The 15,856-nt window shown below is 43.4% G+C and overlaps 5 non-coding genes and 4 pseudogenes across 5 annotated transcripts; all 9 read left to right on the top strand.

Annotated features, from left to right (window-relative positions):
• The first annotated feature begins 3,461 nt into the window (after nucleotides 1-3,461).
• LOC149931091 (U2 spliceosomal RNA) lies at nucleotides 3,462-3,648 on the top strand. The gene has a single exon (XR_016476458.1). It is a non-coding gene; the product is annotated as a U2 spliceosomal RNA (small nuclear RNA).
• Nucleotides 3,649-4,718: 1,070 nt separating this feature from the next.
• On the top strand, nucleotides 4,719-4,862 carry LOC149931090 (U2 spliceosomal RNA; annotated as a pseudogene).
• Nucleotides 4,863-6,470: 1,608 nt separating this feature from the next.
• On the top strand, nucleotides 6,471-6,659 carry LOC149931089 (U2 spliceosomal RNA). Its single transcript, XR_016476550.1, has one exon. It is a non-coding gene; the product is annotated as a U2 spliceosomal RNA (small nuclear RNA).
• A 1,123-nt stretch (nucleotides 6,660-7,782) lies between these two features.
• LOC149931088 (U2 spliceosomal RNA) lies at nucleotides 7,783-7,918 on the top strand (annotated as a pseudogene).
• Nucleotides 7,919-9,358: 1,440 nt separating this feature from the next.
• On the top strand, nucleotides 9,359-9,544 carry LOC149931087 (U2 spliceosomal RNA). Its single transcript, XR_016476477.1, has one exon. It is a non-coding gene; the product is annotated as a U2 spliceosomal RNA (small nuclear RNA).
• Nucleotides 9,545-10,609: 1,065 nt separating this feature from the next.
• LOC149931086 (U2 spliceosomal RNA) lies at nucleotides 10,610-10,687 on the top strand (annotated as a pseudogene).
• Nucleotides 10,688-11,939: 1,252 nt separating this feature from the next.
• Nucleotides 11,940-12,128, top strand: LOC149931085 (U2 spliceosomal RNA). The gene has a single exon (XR_016476487.1). It is a non-coding gene; the product is annotated as a U2 spliceosomal RNA (small nuclear RNA).
• Nucleotides 12,129-13,211: 1,083 nt separating this feature from the next.
• LOC149931084 (U2 spliceosomal RNA) lies at nucleotides 13,212-13,365 on the top strand (annotated as a pseudogene).
• A 1,474-nt stretch (nucleotides 13,366-14,839) lies between these two features.
• On the top strand, nucleotides 14,840-15,025 carry LOC149931083 (U2 spliceosomal RNA). Its single transcript, XR_016476433.1, has one exon. It is a non-coding gene; the product is annotated as a U2 spliceosomal RNA (small nuclear RNA).
• Nucleotides 15,026-15,856: the final 831 nt, after the last annotated feature.

The following is a 15,856-nucleotide window of genomic DNA, read 5'->3' as shown; positions in this document are numbered from 1 at the left end:
CCTTAAAGTTTCTCCGCCCCATCAGCGTCCACCGAGCGTGTGGCGTCTCAACACCGCCATTCTATCGGACGATGACTCCGAGACCCACAAGACCGAGCTTAGACGTATCATTTCGCGGGTCAACTCCGCATCTACTTGGGAAACCGCAAAATCTGAGATCGCCACCTACTTCCGCCGGGTGGGAAAGGAGCGCGCCAGCCGGAAGCGCAAAGAAGTAGTGTTCCTTAAATGGGCCTTGCAGAAAGTCGCCCGGGTCACTCCGGAAACAACAGACACCGTCGCCGCTAAGGAACAACTTCAGTCTCTTCTCCGATACACCTACCGCCAGGACTTCTCAGAAAAACAAGACCAGTCGCTCGCGAACGTTCTCAGTGACGAGGAGTCGTTCTCGGCTTCCTTTTATCGCCGCGTAAATTCTCCGATGCCACGCGTCGACATTCGAGAAGTATCTACCACCGACGGATTGTCGACAGATGACACGGTAGTACACGACACCTTCGTGAACTATTATCGAACCCTGTATAGCCGCAACGACACTCCACGCCCGCAGCAGTTCTTCGCGACATCTTGTGACGCAATGCCGCGATTATCCGATCTCGACCGGGATTATTTAGAACTACCCGTAACGAACGATGATTTAAATCACGCGTTACGTCGGCTTAAAGGCGGGAAATCTCCTGGTCCGGATGGTCTGCCCGCGGAATTTTACCGCTTCATGTGGCCAGATCTGAGGCCTGTTTTACTGAACCTTTTTAACGACTTGATGAACGACGCGCCTTTCCCGGATTCGTTCCGCGAAGGGAAAGTCGTCTTGCTTTGCAAAGATCGCGCCAACAAGGCTTCTCCAGCTGCGTGGCGTCCGATCACCGTCATCAACACGGACAGGAAACTGTTTGCGTCAATCCTCGTCTCGAGAACGTCAAAGGTCACCGGGTCCATCGTTGGCCCTAATCAGACGTGCGGGGTCAGGGGCCGCCAGCCTCTATATAATCTCGTGTTGATCCGCGACATCTTGCGGGATTATTCGGAACGTGAGGCGTCCGGCTTCTTGTTCGCTCTGGACTTTGAAAAGGCCTTCGACCGAGTGTCCCACCAATACCTCTGGGACACACTCACTCGCTTCGGTTTCGGTCGACGCTTTGTCGAAATCCTGGAAAATATGTATACCAAAAACACTAGTAAATTAACAATTAATACCCACCCGTCAGCTCCCTTCGAGGTCAACAGGGGTGTCCGTCAAGGCTGTCCTCTGTCTCCTAGTCTCTTCTGTCTCGCCCTCGAACCTTTCCTCTTCGCGGTGAGCCACTCTCCGTCGATTCGTGGTCTCCTGTGTCCCGGAGCTCCGGCTTCGGATCGCCAAGTTTACGCCGCGCACGCCGACGACGCAAACCTTTTGCTGGAAGACGTCGTGTCCGTCCGCGCCTCGATCAAGGTACTCGACGAGTTCTGCACGGTTTCTGGCGGCAAATTCAACGCCGCCAAAACTCAACTCGCTCGCGTAGGCAGAAGGATCCTGGAACGGGTCCCGACGACATTACCCGTAAAAGAAACGAACGATCCCGTTAAAATCTTGGGGATTCTTTTCACGCCCGAAGGAGTCGCTCCAGCCAACGAAACAAAATTCGTTACTCATTTCCGCGAATCGCTCGATTTCTGGGCTGATAATGAGTTTTGCTTTCGCACACGCTCGCAGTTAATCAAGCAAATCGCGTTACCGAAACTGACCTACCCCGTCCCTCTTGTGGACTTTTCCGTCACCGCCATCTCGACTGTCAACAAGGCCATTTTCTCGTTCGTTTGGGGAGACAAACAAGAACTTGTCGCGCGGCAAACTCTCTGCCTCGACTCCAAGGAAGGCGGTTTAGGAGTACCCCATCTCGAAAATGAGATTCGAGCTCTCGCCTTGACGCGTTACGCGTCGTGCTTGACCGCGACTGATCACCCAGTTCGCGCCACGGTGTCTTACCATCTGTCCACGAGCGCCAAGACCATCTTCAAGGTTCCTTGGAACGCCTCCGTCACCCACGCCGCTCACGTAAACGTAGACTACCTACCCGCCAAAGCAACGGCGATGTTGATTTTGGCTTCAAACCCTGACGTCGATTTCTTCAAAATTTCGAATAAAGGAGTAAAATCCATTCTCCAGTCTCTCTACCAGCCGCGGGTCGTGACTCTGCTTCCTCACGTTAATTGGACAGTCGCCTTCGGTCGTCTCTCCGGAAAAAGTATCACCGGTTCCCGGCGTGACTTCGCGTTCAAAGTTATGCACGGAGTTGTTCCCGTTCGCGACGTGCTCTACGGGCGCAACATGTGCAACACCCGTGCGTGCCCATTCTGCCCAAAAAGTGAGAGCCTCGAACACCTGCTCTACGAGTGCGTAAATCCGAAGTTGCTTCGGAATCGTGTGCGCGAGTTTCTCGGCGTCAAGTTTATAGGATGGAATACCATCAGATGCTTAACACCATTGCCAGTACCAAAAGGACTTATCAACGTTACTCTGATTCTGCTCGCCGAAGTGAATTTCCAAATATGGAAATCGAGAAACCGTCTAGTTTTCGAGAACAAGCGCGACACAGCCAATGTCATACTGGACCGCGTCCGTCTCCATCTCGCTATGCGGGCTCGTGCTGACAGGCTCCGATTGCACCCGGACCACTTCGTGGCACTATGGTGTAACGAGGCCAAACCACTAGTCGAAATCAACGGCAATACACTTAAATTGCTATTCTGAAAGTTCCTGGAAAATAAAACGTTAAAATTCAACTTCGCTGGAAAAATGTTAAAATTACACATACCTGGAAAAAATGTTAAAATTACACAAACCTGGAAAAAATGTTAAAATTACACAAACCTGGAAAAAATGTTAAAATTAAACTTACCTAGAAAAATGTTAAAATTAAACTTACCTGGAAAAAATGTTAAAATTCAACGTTAAAAGTCCACTTACTTTGAAAAATGTTAAAATTAAACTTACCTGGAAAAATGTTAAAATTAAACTTACCTGGAAAAATGTTAAAATTAAACTTACCTGGAAAAATTTTAAAATTAAACGTTAAAAGTCCACTTACCTAGAAAAATGTTAAAATTAAACGTTTAAAGTCCACTTACCTGGAAAAAAGTAAACATACCTGGAAAAATGTTAAAATTAAACTTACCTGGAAAAAATGTTAAAATTAAACTTACCTGGAAAACTTTTCAAATTAAACTTACCTGAAAAATAACGCTTAAAAGTAAACTTACCTGAAAAATAAAACGTTTAAAGAAACTTACTTGAGAAAAAAAGATTGAAATTACATTTGCCTGTAATGTGATACAACTTACCTGAAAAACAAGTACCTGACAATTAACATATTATAAAATCCTAGAAACAGTATTTCAACCTTACAGTATTTTCGATTTATTCTAATCATTGTAATTATATAATCATTTAAGTACTGATCTTTGCAAAGATCGCTATGTAAATATTTTTGAATTATTAATAAACAAATTCAAGTATCTGTTCTTATCAGCTTAATATCTGATACGGGTCCCATCGGGGCCCAAGATATTAAACTTATTTTTGGACGGCGGCGGAGAGGTCGGAGCTTGCTCCACCTCCGCCACGGGTTGGCCTGGTATTGCAGTTCTTCCAGGATCGGCCCACCTCGCTCAATGAATCTAAAATCAAACACCATATATATATATATATATATATATATATATATATATATATTCCTGACGTCATAAGAGGGAAAGTCGTCATTGGCTAGTAGATCATTTTGAAGATTCGGACGGATTTGTTTTGTAATTTTTTACCTTAACTGTCGTACGTTACCAACGGTATGTTTTTTTTAAGTCACTTTCGTTACTAACAGGAGACATGATTAGGAGTTCACAGCCGGCCGCTTTTCGACATTCGCATTGGCAGCACGTCTTCCCCTTTAAAAAAATTACCCCCTCCCAAACCATGGTAACTCCGTTCTCGAAACGGACACCATATAAGTTATTTACATCGAGTTACCTAGCGAGGATTGCGGTACTATCGCTGTAGAAATAGGGGACTGTTAAAAGCGGGATGGTTTGGAAAAAACGAGTTTTTGTGTTGCTGATGCCGGGGCGCGTACTACGCGGCAACCACGGTCAATTCGTAGTGCCATATCTCATGACACTTCTCTACAGCTGTTCTGGTAAGCGTGCAGGAGGAAACTCCGTATGATCAAGATCTTACTTTTTCTAATTATCGATTAAGCACGGTTCCATGTTGCCACTTATTTAAAAAAAGACCCAGAGAAAACCGAAGATAAATTATCGCCTTGGCGAACTAGTTAGAAACAGCGTAAAAGAAAATATTTAAAAATAAACAAATTTTATTAGAAAGACTCAAATACCCCGTTAATGAAAAAAAGAGGGTGAGAGGAAGAGATCAGCCACCGGCACGCCGTGTTCCCTGGTGGTCTCCCTCCCTCCCAAGAAATGACCCCACTCGACGCGGCTTACCGTCGTTGATGGGTCGAGAACCAATGTATTCCGCGTGATATTACCGTTGACGGCTGAAAACGCTCGATGGCCGTCGATCTTTTTGTTTGAAATCAAGAAGTTACCTTCTTTGGTCAGACGTGATGGTTATACACGCTGTCATCTCCAACCACGAGCAATCTGCTTAAACATAATTATGAAATTTATGAATGCTCAATCTCACTCTTTTTCTTTTTCAATCACCAAAGCCCCCTTTGCCGGTTATCGCTTCTCGGCCTTTTGGCTAAGATCAAAGTGTAGTATCTGTTCCCAGCTATTTCGCTGAAATCTTGGCCGAAAGGCCGTTAAGCGACGTTTACGCTTCTCAGCCTGTTCCTGCGATGCTGACTTACCTGCCGGTATCCTGACGACGCTGTTCCTGTTCCTGTTCCTGCTCCTGAAGCTGTTGCTGCTGTTTCTTGTTCCTGTGCTGTACCTGATCCCGCAGCTGTTCCTGGTCCTGGTCCTGCTGCCACTTAACTGTCGCTGTTGTTCCTGGACTCGATATTCCTGACAAAGTACTTACCTGGTACTTACCTGCCGTTGCTGCTGACCCGCTCCACTGACGCCGCTCCTCCTTGGAGCGTCTCCAACCAGACGATACTCTCCTAGCCTGAAATGGCTACGGAGGAGAAGAAGAGAACAGCTCGGCTAGAAGTCGAGGCTGACTTTCTAGACGTGGCTAAAACCATTTACGACCAGCTTGGACCAAAAAGCATAGATACTCTACAACCTATGGGTAAGGGAATCTTTCTGATTACGTTTACGACCTTGGCCTTCCTTCAAGAAGCTCTCTCATGCGATGACCTGAAAAGTAATGAAAAAAAATGGAAACTTACCTCCATGGATGATGATGGAATTTGGATTACCATAAAGAACCTGCCCAAATGGATCCAATGGGATTCAGTCCTAAGTACCTTGAGACAATACGGTAGTATAAAATCCTACCACTTTGATGAATACCAACAGCTAAAAGGAGTGAAAAATGGTGACAGATCTGTGAAATTAATAATGAATAAAACCATCCCCAACGTTTTATTTTTTGGACGTAGCCGCGCCTTGGTATACTACCGAGGCGTGGTGAAAAAATGCTTTTATTGTGATGAAGTGGGTCACACCGTTTCATCTTGTGAGCAGAAGAGGGCGTCGTTAGAAGCAAGACAGCCGGTCCCGCTGCAAGGCCGAAGTCCAGCTCTTAGCGAGTCCGAAAACGACCAAGAGCCAGAAGTCAAAGAAATTCCAGTCACAAAGACGAATCTTCAGGAAAAAACCAACGAGGATTCGACCATACCGCCAAAGCCCCATAAAACAGCCGATAGCAATATTCTGGACCAGATGGTAACACCCTTCATCTCCGACGTTTCCAGTAACGAACCTAATAGTAGCGACGCAGAAACCAGCGAAGAAGAAATCAACGCCAATACCGGCCCCAGATGGGATCCCAAGACTTGGAACTACGGCGACAAACCAGACCTCAACAAACTGACCAAAAACGAACTACAAGAACTCTTCGAGCGTGTTAACCGGACACCTGCAACCCGACCAGATTCAGCTAACTCGGAAATTGATGAACTTCTTGACAACATCAGTACAAGACTCCTTAACTATCCAAAACGCCGACGAAGCGCTACCCCAGTAAAAAAAGCCAAAAAGGGAAAATCAACGCGGTAAAATTAACTATTTTTAAATTTGAAAATTTAAAAATCGGTTTTTTTTTGTGTATGCAATTATTGTCTTTTTAAACCTTTTATACTTACCAAATGATCACAACGCCAGCTTAGCATTCTCACTTTTAACTCTTTTTGAAATAATTGGATTTTAATAATTTTTTTTTAACCCATTAAGGGACAATTTACGAGTTCAATTTTTAAACTTAAACTCGGTCTTTCCTATGAAATGAATTTTGTTATTTTGAACGACCTGCTGTAATTTAAAATTAATTTAAAAAGCAGGAAAAAAAATACGACGAGGGTACTGTATTTTTATTGAAAAAATAATAAACAAATTCAGTATCTGTTCTTATCAGCTTAATATCTGATACGGGTCCCATCGGGGCCCAAGATATTAAACTTATTTTTGGACGGCGGCGGAGAGGTCGGAGCTTGCTACACCTCCGCCACGGGTTGGCCTGGTATTGCAGTTCTTCCAGGATCGGCCCACCTCGCTCAATGAATCTAAAATCAAACATCATATATATATATATATATATATATATATATATATATATATATATATATATATATATATATATATATATATATATATATATATATATATATATTCCTGACGTCATAAGAGGGAAAGTCGTCATTGGCTAGTAGATCATTTTGAAGATTCGGACGGATTTGTTTTGTAATTTTTTACCTTAACTGTCGTACGTTACCAACGGTATGTTTTTTTTAAGTCACTTTCGTTACTAACAGGAGACATGATTAGGAGTTCACAGCCGGCCGCTTTTCGACATTCGCATTGGCAACACGTCTTCCCCTTTAAAAAAATTACCCCCTCCCAAACCATGGTAACTCCGTTCTCGAAACGGACACCATATAAGTTATTTACATCGAGTTACCTAGCGAGGATTGCGGTACTATCGCTGTAGAAATAGGGGACTGTTAAAAGCGGGATGGTTTGGAAAAAACGAGTTTTTGTGTTGCTGATGCCGGGGCGCGTACTACGCGGCAACCACGGTCAATTCGTAGTGCCATATCTCATGACACTTCTCTACAGCTGTTCTGGTAAGCGTGCAGGAGGAAACTCCGTATGATCAAGATCTTACTTTTTCTAATTATCGATTAAGCACGGTTCCATGTTGCCACTTATTTAAAAAAAGACCCAGAGAAAACCGAAGATAAATTATCGCCTTGGCGAACTAGTTAGAAACAGCGTAAAAGAAAATATTTAAAAATAAACAAATTTTATTAGAAAGACTCAAATACCCCGTTAATGAAAAAAAAGAGGGTGAGAGGAAGAGATCAGCCACCGGCACGCCGTGTTCCCTGGTGGTCTCCCTCCCTCCCAAGAAATGACCCCACTCGACGCGGCTTACCGTCGTTGATGGGTCGAGAACCAATGTATTCCGCGTGATATTACCGTTGACGGCTGAAAACGCTCGATGGCCGTCGATCTTTTTGTTTGAAATCAAGAAGTTACCTTCTTTGGTCAGACGTGATGGTTATACACGCTGTCATCTCCAACCACGAGCAATCTGCTTAAACATAATTATGAAATTTATGAATGCTCAATCTCACTCTTTTTCTTTTTCAACCACCAAAGCCCCCTTTGCCGGTTATCGCTTCTCGGCCTTTTGGCTAAGATCAAAGTGTAGTATCTGTTTTCAATAGAACTATACGGAGATCTTAGTCAGGGGGCGAGAAGTGTTTATACGCCTATAAGGCGAGTTGCCTTTTTTGCCGCATGATCTGTTCCGGCGCTGATCCGTTCCGTTGCTGCCTTGTTGCCTGTTCCTGAAAAGAAGTACTCACCTGACGCTCCTGCTGACCTGCTCCACGGACGCCGCTCCTGCTTGGAGCTTCTCTCAGCGGACGATACTCTCCTAGCCTGAAATGGCTACGGAGGAGAAGAAAAGAACTGCTCGACTGGAAGTCGATGCCAGCTTTCTCGACGTTGCGCAAACCATATATAACCAACTTGGACCTAAGAGTATAGATACTCTGCAACCCATGGGTAAGGAAATTTACCTGATTACGTTTACGACCCTGGCCTTTCTCCAACAAGCGATGTCTTGCGATGACCTGAAAACAAATGGAAAAAAATGGAAACTCACCTGCATGGAAGACGACGGAATATGGATCACGATTAAGAACCTACCAAAATGGATCCAATGGGATTCAGTAATAAGTACTCTCCGGCAACATGGTAACGTTAAAACTTACCATTTTGATGAATATCAACAGCTTAAAGGCGTCAAAAATGGCGATCGCTCTGTTAAAATAATAATGACTAAACCCATCCCCAATGTTATGTTTTTCGGGCGAAGCCGCGCCTTAGTTTTTTACAGAGGCGTAGTAAAAAAATGCTTCTACTGCGACGAAGAAGGCCACTCAGTTTCAGCGTGTGAAAAAAAGAAGACAGCTTTAGAAGATAGACGCCCGGTCCTCCTTGAGGGCCAGGGTCCACCTTCAATCCCTGAACCCAAGATCGTCCAAGCAATGGACGCCACAGAAGACCCAACCATACTACCACAACTACAGGAAAATCAAGAACACCAATCAAGCAAATCACAAGTACTTACCACTTTCGACGACTCAAAAAGCTCTGAAGAGAGCTGGACCCTGACATCACCAGAACCTGCCAAGAAGAACCCAGAACCTCCAGTCAAAACCAGCCAATACGCCGACGCCTTGAAAACACCACCACAGCCCAATGAACCTGAAAATAACCCCGAATCAACAAGCAACGAGCCAGAACAATCCAAATCCGACAACAGCAACGACGAGACCTCTTCAGCCACCGGGCCCAGGTGGGATCCCAATACCTGGAAGCCGGGAGTCAAACCAGACCTTACCAAACTAACACACACCGAACTACAGATCCTCTACAGCCGCCTCGACAGAGAACCTCCCTCAGGAATCAGAACCATTGATTGCTCCATCGACGACCTCCAGTTCCAAGTCACCGACCTTCTTCAAAGCTACTCTAAACGCAGACACAGCATCTCTCCAAAAAAGAAAGCGAAAAAAGGAAAACCAACTTCTTAAAATTTATTATTTTTTAAATTTTAAACTTAACCATGGCTTTTATTCTATGCACTAATCGTATTTTAAACTTTTTATGAATACAATTAATGACCTGCTGTAATTTAAAATAATTTAAAAGGCAGGAAAAATAACATGACAAGGGTACTGTAACTCAAGTTTTTTAATAAACAAATTCAGTATCTGTTCTTATCAGCTTAATATCTGATACGGGTCCCATCGGGGCCCAAGATATTAAACTTATTTTTGGACGGCGGCGGAGAGGTCGGAGCTTGCTCCACCTCCGCCACGGGTTGGCCTGGTATTGCAGTTCTTCCAGGATCGGCCCACCTCGCTCAATGAATCTAAAATCAAACACCATATATATATATATATATATATATATATATATATATTCCTGACGTCATAAGAGGGAAAGTCGTCATTGGCTAGTAGATCATTTTGAAGATTCGGACGGATTTGTTTTGTAATTTTTTACCTTAACTGTCGTACGTTACCAACGGTATGTTTTTTTAAGTCACTTTCGTTACTAACAGGAGACATGATTAGGAGTTCACAGCCGGCCGCTTTTCGACATTCGCATTGGCAACACGTCTTCCCCTTTAAAAAAATTACCCCCTCCCAAACCATGGTAACTCCGTTCTCGAAACGGACACCATATAAGTTATTTACATCGAGTTACCTAGCGAGGATTGCGGTACTATCGCTGTAGAAATAGGGGACTGTTAAAAGCGGGATGGTTTGGAAAAAACGAGTTTTTGTGTTGCTGATGCCGGGGCGCGTACTACGCGGCAACCACGGTCAATTCGTAGTGCCATATCTCATGACACTTCTCTACAGCTGTTCTGGTAAGCGTGCAGGAGGAAACTCCGTATGATCAAGATCTTACTTTTTCTAATTATCGATTAAGCACGGTTCCATGTTGCCACTTATTTAAAAAAAGACCCAGAGAAAACCGAAGATAAATTATCGCCTTGGCGAACTAGTTAGAAACAGCGTAAAAGAAAATATTTAAAAATACACAAATTTTATTAGAAAGACTCAAATACCCCGTTAATGAAAAAAAGAGGGTGAGAGGAAGAGATCAGCCACCGGCACGCCGTGTTCCCTGGTGGTCTCCCTCCCTCCCAAGAAATGACCCCACTCGACGCGGCTTACCGTCGTTGATGGGTCGAGAACCAATGTATTCCGCGTGATATTACCGTTGACGGCTGAAAACGCTCGATGGCCGTCGATCTTTTTGTTTGAAATCAAGAAGTTACCTTCTTTGGTCAGACGTGATGGTTATACACGCTGTCATCTCCAACCACGAGCAATCTGCTTAAACATAATTATGAAATTTATGAATGCTCAATCTCACTCTTTTTCTTTTTCAACCACCAAAGCCCCCTTTGCCGGTTATCGCTTCTCGGCCTTTTGGCTAAGATCAAAGTGTAGTATCTGTAGGATGGCTATGGAGGTGAGAAAACGAACTGCTCGACTAGAAGTCGACGCTGGCTTTCTGGAAGTTGCCTGTGCCTTCCATGAAAAGCTTGGTCCCGACAGTATCGAGACAATTCAGCCTATCGGTAAAGAAACTTTCCTTCTTACCTTTACGACCCTGGCATTCCTGCAGAAGGCTGTCTCTTATGAAGACTTCCTAATCAATAACAAGTCAAGTAAAATCACCAGTATCGAAGACGACGGCTTCTGGCTGACCATCAAATCACTACCACCATGGATTCAATGGGACTCAATATTAACGACCCTACGGCAGTATGGGGAAATTAAAGCGCATCGTTTCGACGAATATAAAGAAATTAAAGGAATCAGGAATGGAGACCGTGCGGTAAAAATCAAGATGACAAAAACTATACCTAATGTACTTTTTTTTGGGCGTAGCCGGGCATTAGTGTTTTATCAAGGTGTAACAAAAAAGTGTTTCTACTGCGACCAAGAGGGGCACGTGGCCTCTTCTTGCGAAGCAAAGAAAAACCGGACGGCTGAGAAGACACGTGCTTCTGCAGAAATCAAGGAACAAACAACGACGAACACACAGGAAAGCGCTAATTCCAGTCACCAAGATGCAGACAACGGTACTTCTCCTACGGAACAAGTGCCCATAGCAGAATCGACAACATCACAAGGAACACCACCAAGCGACCACCAGGTATCTCAGTCCGAGGATCCGAACAGCGACCTCTACATCAGCCCGGAAAATTTAGAAAGCGTCAGGAAATACTCCCAGACACAACTTAAAGGGTTCATTGAATACCTGCGGACTACCGACGAATATAGCGACGAGAGGAGGCAGGTGTTTCTCGCGCTCGCCAACCAGGAACAGGAAAAATTTTCAAAAAAACGTATGCTCAACTCTCCAGGAAAGGCGACCAAGAAGGGAAAGACGCAAAACGAAGAGCAAAAGACATTCGCCAGCGCCACCAAAAACATACCTGAGAAGGATCTATATAATGAATACGTAACATACTAAATCTTTTTATGGCAACTTTTTAATTTTAACTACGTGCAAATTCTTTTATATTCATTTACTTTTGTTTACACTTTTTATCTGGTTTTAACTTAACGTTATCCCTGAAAAAGAAGGAAAAAAAATACTTACCCTTACCTATTAAAAACCATTTATACTCACCTCGACGATGGAAAAAAAACCCTTACCTAAAAAATGAAACTTGAAAACTTACTTTTGTTCGCGCTAATTTAATTTAATTAAACGCGAACATCTGTAAATTTGTAAATTTGACTGATATTTAATAAACAAATTCAGTATCTGTTCTTATCAGCTTAATATCTGATACGGGTCCCATCGGGGCCCAAGATATTAAACTTATTTTTGGACGGCGGCGGAGAGGTCGGAGCTTGCTCCACCTCCGCCACGGGTTGGCCTGGTATTGCAGTTCTTCCAGGATCGGCCCACCTCGCTCAATGAATCTAAAATCAAACACCATATATATATATATATATATATATATATATATATATATATATATATATATATTCCTGACGTCATAAGAGGGAAAGTCGTCATTGGCTAGTAGATCATTTTGAAGATTCGGACGGATTTGTTTTGTAATTTTTTACCTTAACTGTCGTACGTTACCAACGGTATGTTTTTTTTAAGTCACTTTCGTTACTAACAGGAGACATGATTAGGAGTTCACAGCCGGCCGCTTTTCGACATTCGCATTGGCAACACGTCTTCCCCTTTAAAAAAATTACCCCCTCCCAAACCATGGTAACTCCGTTCTCGAAACGGACACCATATAAGTTATTTACATCGAGTTACCTAGCGAGGATTGCGGTACTATCGCTGTAGAAATAGGGGACTGTTAAAAGCGGGATGGTTTGGAAAAAACGAGTTTTTGTGTTGCTGATGCCGGGGCGCGTACTACGCGGCAACCACGGTCAATTCGTAGTGCCATATCTCATGACACTTCTCTACAGCTGTTCTGGTAAGCGTGCAGGAGGAAACTCCGTATGATCAAGATCTTACTTTTTCTAATTATCGATTAAGCACGGTTCCATGTTGCCACTTATTTAAAAAAAGACCCAGAGAAAACCGAAGATAAATTATCGCCTTGGCGAACTAGTTAGAAACAGCGTAAAAGAAAATATTTAAAAATAAACAAATTTTATTAGAAAGACTCAAATACCCCGTTAATGAAAAAAAAGAGGGTGAGAGGAAGAGATCAGCCACCGGCACGCCGTGTTCCCTGGTGGTCTCCCTCCCTCCCAAGAAATGACCCCACTCGACGCGGCTTACCGTCGTTGATGGGTCGAGAACCAATGTATTCCGCGTGATATTACCGTTGACGGCTGAAAACGCTCGATGGCCGTCGATCTTTTTGTTTGAAATCAAGAAGTTACCTTCTTTGGTCAGACGTGATGGTTATACACGCTGTCATCTCCAACCACGAGCAATCTGCTTAAACATAATTATGAAATTTATGAATGCTCAATCTCACTCTTTTTCTTTTTCAACCACCAAAGCCCCCTTTGCCGGTTATCGCTTCTCGGCCTTTTGGCTAAGATCAAAGTGTAGTATCTGTTTTCAATAGTGCTATACCGAGATCTTAGTCGGGGGGCGAGAAGTGTTTATACGCCTTTAAGGCGAGTGTTCCTGCCTCGCTGCATGATCCGTTCCGTTGCTGCTCTGTCGCTGATCCTGTAAAAGAATACCTACCTGGTACGATCCTGACGTCGCTCCTTCTTGGAGCTCTCCTCTCCTGACGAAACTCTCCTAGTCATAATGGCTACGGAGGAAAGAAAAAGGACGGCCCGACTTGAGGTCAATGCTGACTTTCTGGACGTGGCACGCACCCTGTACGACCATCTTGGCCCGAAGTGTCTCGACACTCTCCAACCTGTGGGTAATGGAATTTTTCTACTTACCTTTACGACCCTGGCATTCCTCCACCAAGCACTCGCCTGCGACGACCTGAAAACCAAAGACCAGAGATGGAAACTTACCTGTGTGGATGACGACGGACAATGGCTTACTATAAAGAACCTTCCTAAATGGATCCAGTGGGATGCTGTTATAAGTAATCTCAGACAATTCGGTGATGTCAAAACTTACCGTTTTGATGAATATTCCCAACTCAAAGGAGTAAAAAATGGTGACCGCTCCGTTAAAATTATTATGAAAAAACCGATCCCAAATGTGTTGTTTTTCGGACGTAGTCGGGCCTTAGTCTACTACAGAGGCGTTATTAAAAAATGTTTTTATTGTGACGAAGAAGGGCACGCGGTTGTGGATTGCGAAACAAAGAAGAAAAAGACGGCGGAAGAGACAAAAACGGGAGATAACAACGACTTACCCAAAGAAACTGAACGAAACCGAAGCTCCACACCTACACCTGCCAATGCCACCACTCGAGCCGATAACCTAGAAGAAAATCAATCAAGCAACTTACCTATACTTACCGCAACCGATGACTCCAAAAGCTCTGAAGAGAGCTGGACGCTAACATCACCAGAACCATCCAAGAAATATGCAGAACCTCCAGTCCAAACCAGCCAATACGCCGACGCCATAAAAAATCCGCCACATCCTGATGAACCTGAGAATACGCCCAAATCCCACGAATCCAACAACAACAGCACGCAAATCCACAAGGAATTCAGCACCGTCCACTCTGAAGTCAGCAGCTTGGGCGTTGATCCGACCATGTTCAATGATAGTTTTATAAAATATTTAGAAGGGTTCTTGCCAGACCGGTTTGACAAGTTTACTTCCGAAGTCTTAGAATTTACAGATATAACTACGCCTCAAAAGAAATTCCTCATCAGCCACGGTAAACTACACGCAATGAAGTACTCCAAGAGACGCCAGACCACTCCTCCGCCCAAGGCTCCCAAGAAAACAAAAAAGTAATCATAAATAGAACTGCGAAATCGATTAATTGACAATTTTAACCATACATGTTTACACTTATTTGAAAATACTTCTGTTATTAGCTTACTTTAAGAACTAAGCCCATTTTGAAATGTAGGTTATTTTTTTTAGCTTTACATTTTTTTTAACTTATGTCTTTTTGTATATATTTATTTTAAATATTTCAAAAAAATTCATTCATTTTACCTTAACAGATTTTTTACAAAAAATGTAATAAGCTTGTGACAATTTAAACTTAACTGTTTATATTTAATAAACAAATTCAGTATCTGTTCTTATCAGCTTAATATCTGATACGGGTCCCATCGGGGCCCAAGATATTAAACTTATTTTTGGACGGCGGCGGAGAGGTCGGAGCTTGCTCCACCTCCGCCACGGGTTGGCCTGGTATTGCAGTTCTTCCAGGATCGGCCCACCTCGCTCAATGAATCTAAAATCAAACACCATATATATATATATATATATATATATATATATATATATATATATATATATATATATATATATATATATATTCCTGACGTCATAAGAGGGAAAGTCGTCATTGGCTAGTAGATCATTTTGAAGATTCGGACGGATTTGTTTTGTAATTTTTTACCTTAACTGTCGTACGTTACCAACGGTATGTTTTTTTTAAGTCACTTTCGTTACTAACAGGAGACATGATTAGGAGTTCACAGCCGGCCGCTTTTCGACATTCGCATTGGCAACACGTCTTCCCCTTTAAAAAAATTACCCCCTCCCAAACCATGGTAACTCCGTTCTCGAAACGGACACCATATAAGTTATTTACATCGAGTTACCTAGCGAGGATTGCGGTACTATCGCTGTAGAAATAGGGGACTGTTAAAAGCGGGATGGTTTGGAAAAAACGAGTTTTTGTGTTGCTGATGCCGGGGCGCGTACTACGCGGCAACCACGGTCAATTCGTAGTGCCATATCTCATGACACTTCTCTACAGCTGTTCTGGTAAGCGTGCAGGAGGAAACTCCGTATGATCAAGATCTTACTTTTTCTAATTATCGATTAAGCACGGTTCCATGTTGCCACTTATTTAAAAAAAGACCCAGAGAAAACCGAAGATAAATTATCGCCTTGGCGAACTAGTTAGAAACAGCGTAAAAGAAAATATTTAAAAATAAACAAATTTTATTAGAAAGACTCAAATACCCCGTTAATGAAAAAAAAGAGGGTGAGAGGAAGAGATCAGCCACCGGCACGCCGTGTTCCCTGGTGGTCTCCCTCCCTCCCA

The sequence above is a fragment of the Leiobunum rupestre genome, chromosome 9, assembly GCF_980474605.1.
Source record: "Leiobunum rupestre chromosome 9, qqLeiRupe1.1.hap1, whole genome shotgun sequence".
Lineage (NCBI taxonomy): Eukaryota > Metazoa > Arthropoda > Arachnida > Opiliones > Sclerosomatidae > Leiobunum > Leiobunum rupestre.
The sequence above is the reverse complement of the archived record's forward strand: the minus strand, read 5'-3'. Positions and strand labels throughout refer to the sequence as shown.